The 6,422-nt window shown below is 36.7% G+C and overlaps 1 pseudogene; it reads left to right on the plus strand.

The window, feature by feature from the left end:
- Positions 1-1,968: 1,968 nt before the first annotated feature.
- On the plus strand, positions 1,969-2,066 carry LOC139438455 (U6 spliceosomal RNA; annotated as a pseudogene).
- The last annotated feature ends 4,356 nt before the right edge of the window (positions 2,067-6,422 follow it).

Raw genomic sequence — 6,422 nt, forward strand, 5'->3', positions numbered from 1 at the left:
GGAACTTGTGCATTTATTAGTATATTGATTAGTGTTAAGTACTGTACCTATATACCTGATGAGTATGACAATATCTATAGGAATATAACATAACATGTTAATAGTCTTTATAAATGTAATTCATTTTCTAATGAATTAATGAATGTGCCTATAAGATAAAACAATGCCTTTCTTAAGTATTGTCCTTATTTTGCCTGCCATATGCTTGTCTTGTTTTTGCCTATATTGTCTTTGTGAGTTTATATCTAGGGTAGTGCCTCTTTTTAACTCTCCTAGCTGTCATAAGCATAACCACCACTCTGGGAACTGAGCGTGGCAGTTTTCTAGCAGCATTTGAAACTTACAGGACAAGTCCATCAGCTTCAGAAAGATGTAGTCTCTGGAGACACCTAGGCTTTCCCATTCCCATGGTCCAATATGCATGGCTACCCTACCTTTGGGGACTGCTTATCACCATTTTATTTATCCTTTTAGTAGGACCACATATTTTGAAAATTCTAACATAAGTTTATTTTTTCCAGGGTCAATTCCTTCCAGAAAATGGTATTAGTCATGTGGGGGTTTCATCCTACTCCAATCATGGTGCCAGGCCCACCTTCCCTCAAACTCAATAAAATAGATGGAGAGTTTCACAAATCATTAGTCAAGGAACTTCTGCCCCTAATCAGCAGGAAGCAGCTACAGGAGAATAACCATTACCCTTCAGTTCCCCCTCAAGAATAAGGGGGTGAACTCTCTGAGGAGGGAATTGAGGCAGGTTAATTTAGGAAATAGGGGAGACAGCTGGTCAAAATAAAGTCCACCAAAGACCCTGGTCACAAGGTCCAGTTTGAAAGTCCTGGACTACTTATTATCTGTTAATGGAAATGTTTCTTCCCCCTCATGTTCCCCGTAAACATTTTTCTTTTTGCCCCTATGCCTTGCCTACAGTGAGCTTCAGCAGTAACACATGCCCACAATCAAACCAATGTTTGATCTTCCTTGGTAAGTCGAGGATGCTCCTGGCCTTCCTTGGATCATAACTACAGCAAATTGACAGCATGAAACACATTGCTGGCATGACAGAATACAACCCACTGACAAGTTTGGAACATGACTTTCTCATTTAAGACTGAAATATAGCTGCCCTCTTTCAATGAGACTCGATTATATGTTTTCCCTTTTAAGGGAACTGGTGAATAAATCCAGGCCTTTATTAGGATATGCTTATATAATAATTTAGGGTGGTTAAGAACTGAGTCTACCATCCTAGGTTGCATTGCCCAAGGGCAATGGAATAACGGACAGAATCTGTGATGTGGAGTAGTTACCCATGGAGTTTTGTCCTATTGTCAATGTAGGCTGCTTTGTGCGACTGTGGGAGTCCAGGCTTCCTCGTCAAGTCCTCAGCACGCAGCCACCTGTGTGACCTAAGCATAAGTTAAAGGTCAACAACCCTCCCCAGAGGGTAAAGGATGTATAATGTTATCATAAAATAAGATCTTCACAAAGCAGTAAATGTCCTTCCTATGAGCATAGCAAAAACATCCATACATGTCATCTATATGCTTCACATGACCCTAGCAGGAACTCTGTTCTGAAACCCTTTATATATCATCCTTAATTTTCTCATCTCTTTGTGGAGCCCTATTTTCATTCATTCCTTGACTGGCCACCAATGATCTCTCCTGTTCATAAGTCCCAATAAAACTTATGTCTGATTCTCTTCTCAGTGCATTCTTTGTTCTTGCAGCCACACCTACTCATGCCCTTCAAGAGTTGGGTTATAATAGGCATATTGGCCTCTTTTCTTTTATTAGGCATTGCCTATCTACTCTAGTGATTCTTGCTCCTCTATTTGAGATTGCAACCGGACTCCAAAGGGTAGGAATATGGATTTTGTTGGCCATTATGTGGGTCTCCAGCCACTGAGATAATACATATGACCACATGAACACAGTCATATTCCACAGAGGTATGCCCCAGTGCTAGCTTCAGCAGCAACTATACTAATATTGGAATGATACAGAGATTAGCATGGCCTCTGTGAAAGGATGATGCAAAATCATGAAGCATTCCATAGAGGCATGCCTAGATGTACCCTTCTCCATCCACCTCCTCACCTACACCCTGCATTGGTACCCTCCCCTGCCATAATTGCTGAAAGGACACTTCCACAGTTGTGTTCTTAACCACTCCTCAAACACCTAAGTTCATCTGGTCCTTCCTCCAGCCCTCCCACCTGCTCAATCGGTAACCCAACCCAACCCCCAGCCCCACTGAAACTCACACACCAGCATCATCAACCCATTCATATCCCTGCCACCATTACCCTATCCAATGCCAAACCACTCCATTCACAACTTCATAGGTTCTACCCAGATTGAGCATCACCTCACCATTCTCTACTATCTATCTCCTGCTAACTCATATTTCAGATTACCTTTGTGATTCTAGTCAATATCCTTTGTTTATATCAGTGAAATCCTATATGTCCTTTATTGATTGATTTATTTCATTAAACATAATGTTTAGATTCTGATGGATGTAGTAGGATGACTGAACACCTGAATATAACCTGTTTCTCTCCCTGTTACAATGCTACAAAGGAAAGAATTGTATGCAAATTAGAAGGTAATGAGATGTAAACCTCAGCGTCAAATTCTGCTTTTGCTGGACAAGACCTTCTGTTGGAGCAATGAAGTATGAAAACCATTGAAGTATCAACCATTTTGCCAGACCTGCACAAAAGTCCCTTGCTGTCCTCACTTCAACTTACTTAATTAGCATAGTAAAACTCCCACCCAGGGGTGGAGTTATCTGCCCCATTTTTGAATATGCAATGTATGTGCAAGTGTGATTTCCCGGACATATTAATCATACAATTATATAACCAGTTATGTGTATTCATCCATATGCATAAAAGCGAATGCATAATCAGAGCCAGTGCTAAGTAGGAATTTGAGTATTTAAGCAAGAGTGAAACTGCAGCACAGGGAATCAGGTCTGAGTCACTTTAGACAACTCTTGGCTCCTGTCTGCAGATATAATATTTGTAAGCTCTGCCTAGCTCTCAGGTTAAAGGTTTTGGTGTTTTTTTTTTAATATAGGATGCAGATATATATATATCTGGTTATCCTCAAAGGCCCAGCTTTGGGACCTAACAATTCATCCATGTTTTAGCATTCCTTCTTACAGCTGACTAGTATTCCATTGTCTTTTATACCACTGTTTGCTTATCCTTTCATCTATTGATGGATATTTGGGTTGCTTTCAACTTTTGGCAACAGTGAATAATACTGCTATGAACATAGATGTACACGTATTTGTTTATGTTTATTTATCCGGGTATGTCCCTCAGAATAGGATTCCCAAATCATATAGCAGTTCTTTATTTACCTTCTTGAGGAACCAGCAAACTGTCTTACACAGTGGCTGCATCATTCTACATTCCCATCAGATGTGGATGAGTGTCCCTTTTCCTCCATATCTTCTCAACACTTGTAGTTTTATAGTTTTTTAAATAGCAGCCAATCTAATAAATGTACAGTGATACATGATGTAGTTTTTCTTCCTTGAAATCTTATTTTTATTCTCAATTGCATTTATTTGTATTCTACACATTTTTTTTTTTACTTTTCTCTCTTTCTGCATGCTTAGTTTGAGTTTGCTTTACTTTTTTTCTAGTTCATCCAGGTGTGCAGTTAGGTCTCTACAATATTTTTTTCTTTCTTAATGTGTGTACTTATGGCTATAAATTTCCCTTTTAGTCATACCTTTGTTGGATCACATAAGATTTGCATGATGCTTTGTCCTTTTCATTTGTTAGAAGCTATTTACTGTTTTCTATTTTAATTCTTCTCTGAAACACTGACTAAGAATGTGCAATGTAACATCCATATATTTTTAATTTTTAAATTTTTCTGTTATTGATTTGTAGCTGTATACTCTTATGATAATAAGAGTTGCTTTGAATAATTTCAGTCTTTTAAATTTATTGATTCTTGTTTTGTCACCCAATGTATAATCTATCCTGGAAAATGATCCATGGCCACTTGAGAAAAATATGTATCTTGTTTGGGGGTTCTAACCTACTAACTTGAAAAGAATCTAACTTAGGTTCAATAGCATACACTTTCTCTTCTGCTTGGATATCCCTCTATTTCCCTCTCTTCTTGTTGTCCTTGCCCTATATTACTTTATATTTTAAATGTCCATATTCAGGAAATACACTATTTTTCTTGCGCCACTGTATTCTGACTTTTACAGGAATTAAAGGGTAGAGATACAGATTGAGAATACAGTACTGTTGGGATTTTAAATATACTTTCCTTATTAGAGGATTCATAGGTTTACAGAACAACTGTCATTAAAATACAGAATTCTCATGTATCACCCTATGCATTGGTACAGAATATTTGTAGCAATTGATAATAGTACATTTAAATTTTGTTCTATTAATTAAATTCCATGAGAAAGCCTAGGGTTCACTGATTGTGAAGTACAGTTCCACAGAGTTTTTAAAATATTTTATCCTGTCACTATATATAAAATCCAACGTTTCCCTTTTAATCCTATTGAGATGTATATTTCATTGCTGTTAATTGCATATACAATTAACAATGTGCTAACATCACAATCATCCTTTACAGAAACATTTTCACCGCAAAGGCCCATTACCTGAGTATTTCCATATTTCCAAATAGGAACCCTGTTCATTTTAAGGCTTAACTTTCTATTCTCTATCAGTAATCTATCCCATGGTGACACATACTCACCATTGATATTGGTCTTGTAGAATGAATTTGGTGGTGTTTCTTCTTCAATTTCTTTGAAGAGTTAAAGGTGAAATGGAGTTGTCTCCCTGAAATATTATGTAGAACTCCCTGGTGAAGTAATCTTTTTTGTCTTTTCTCTGTTGGAAGTTTTTAGATTACTGATTCAGTCTCTTCATTGGGAACAGGTTTGTTGAGATCTATTTTTTGAGTTGGTACAGATGGTTTGTGTGTTTGTATGTATTTGTTCATTTCATCTAGGCTATCTAATTTATTTCATACTATTGCTCATACTAACCTCTTAGAGTCCTGTTTATTTCAGGGAGTTAGTAGTAATAATTTCTTTTTCATTTCTAATTTTAGTTATTTGTATACTATTCCTTTTTTGTTGTTGTTAATTTTATTTATCTTTTCAAAGAACCAAAGTTTGGTTTTGTTGCTTCACTGTCTATTTTGTCTATTCCATATATCTGCATTCATTTTGCCTTTTCCTGCATTCTCGTTTTGGGTTTGGTTTCCTCTTTTTTTCTAGTTATTTCAGTTTTAAGGTTATGTCTCTGCTTCGAAATCTTTCTTTTTTTCCAATGTAAACATTTAGAGCTACAAATTTCACTCTCAACACTGCCTTTGCTGCTTCCCATAAGTTTAGTACCTTACATTTTCATTTTCACTTGCCTCAAGACATGTCCTAATTTTGCTTTTGATATTTTCTTTAACCCATTGGATGTTTAATAGTATTTTGTTTAGATTCCAAAGATTTGTGAATTTCTCATTTCTCACTATTTCTTGTGTCTTTGAATTTAAGATGAGTCTGTTGAAGACAGCATATACTTCAGTCATGTCTTTTTATCCATTCTGTCAATCTGTCCCTTTAACGGAGAGTTTAAACCATTTACATTTTTCTCTTTTTAATTATATTTTCTTTTTAAAGAAGATTTAGATTACATAAATGTTGCATGAAAAACATGAGAGATTTCCAATATGCTGCATTTCCTCCCCTTTCCACTTTCCCACATTCTTTTTAGTGTGGTACATTTGGTACTATTGATGAACTCATACTGAAGCATTGCTACTAACCATAGACAACAGTTTACATTACAGTTTGCACTCTGTCTCACACAATTTTGTGTTTTGACAAAATATACAATGGCATGGATCTGTCACTGCAATGTCATGTAGGACAATTCCAATGTCCTGAAAATGCCACCATATTACACCTATCCTTCTCTCTACCATCCCTCAGAACTTCTGGTGGCCACTGCCCTTACATCAATGAAAAGAGTTCTTCCATTGCTGTAATAATAATATGTCTGTAGAAGACTAATAAGTCTATTTTAGTCCATTGTGCATTCCCCAGTCTAGAGGATTTGGAGATGGTGATACCCACTCTACTTCTAGTTAAGACCTCTTAGGGTGAATGGATGGGACTATCTTTCTTGCAGTTGCAGACGCTCTCTTTCCTTGGGATAGTCATTGTCCATCATAATATCTTTGTTGTTTGTTCTTGGTGAGTCCAATGAGTAAGTGTTGCAACTGCTGAAATTTACACTCCACTGGCCAATGGATCCAAAGATTTCAGTCTCTGAAACATATATTTATCAAGTGTAGTGCTAATTATAGTTTCAACTAAAAGGAGCAGAAGAGTCATATGTAGAGGATCTAAAAATG

The sequence above is a fragment of the Dasypus novemcinctus genome, chromosome Y, assembly GCF_030445035.2.
Source record: "Dasypus novemcinctus isolate mDasNov1 chromosome Y, mDasNov1.1.hap2, whole genome shotgun sequence".
Classification (NCBI taxonomy): Eukaryota; Metazoa; Chordata; class Mammalia; order Cingulata; family Dasypodidae; genus Dasypus; species Dasypus novemcinctus.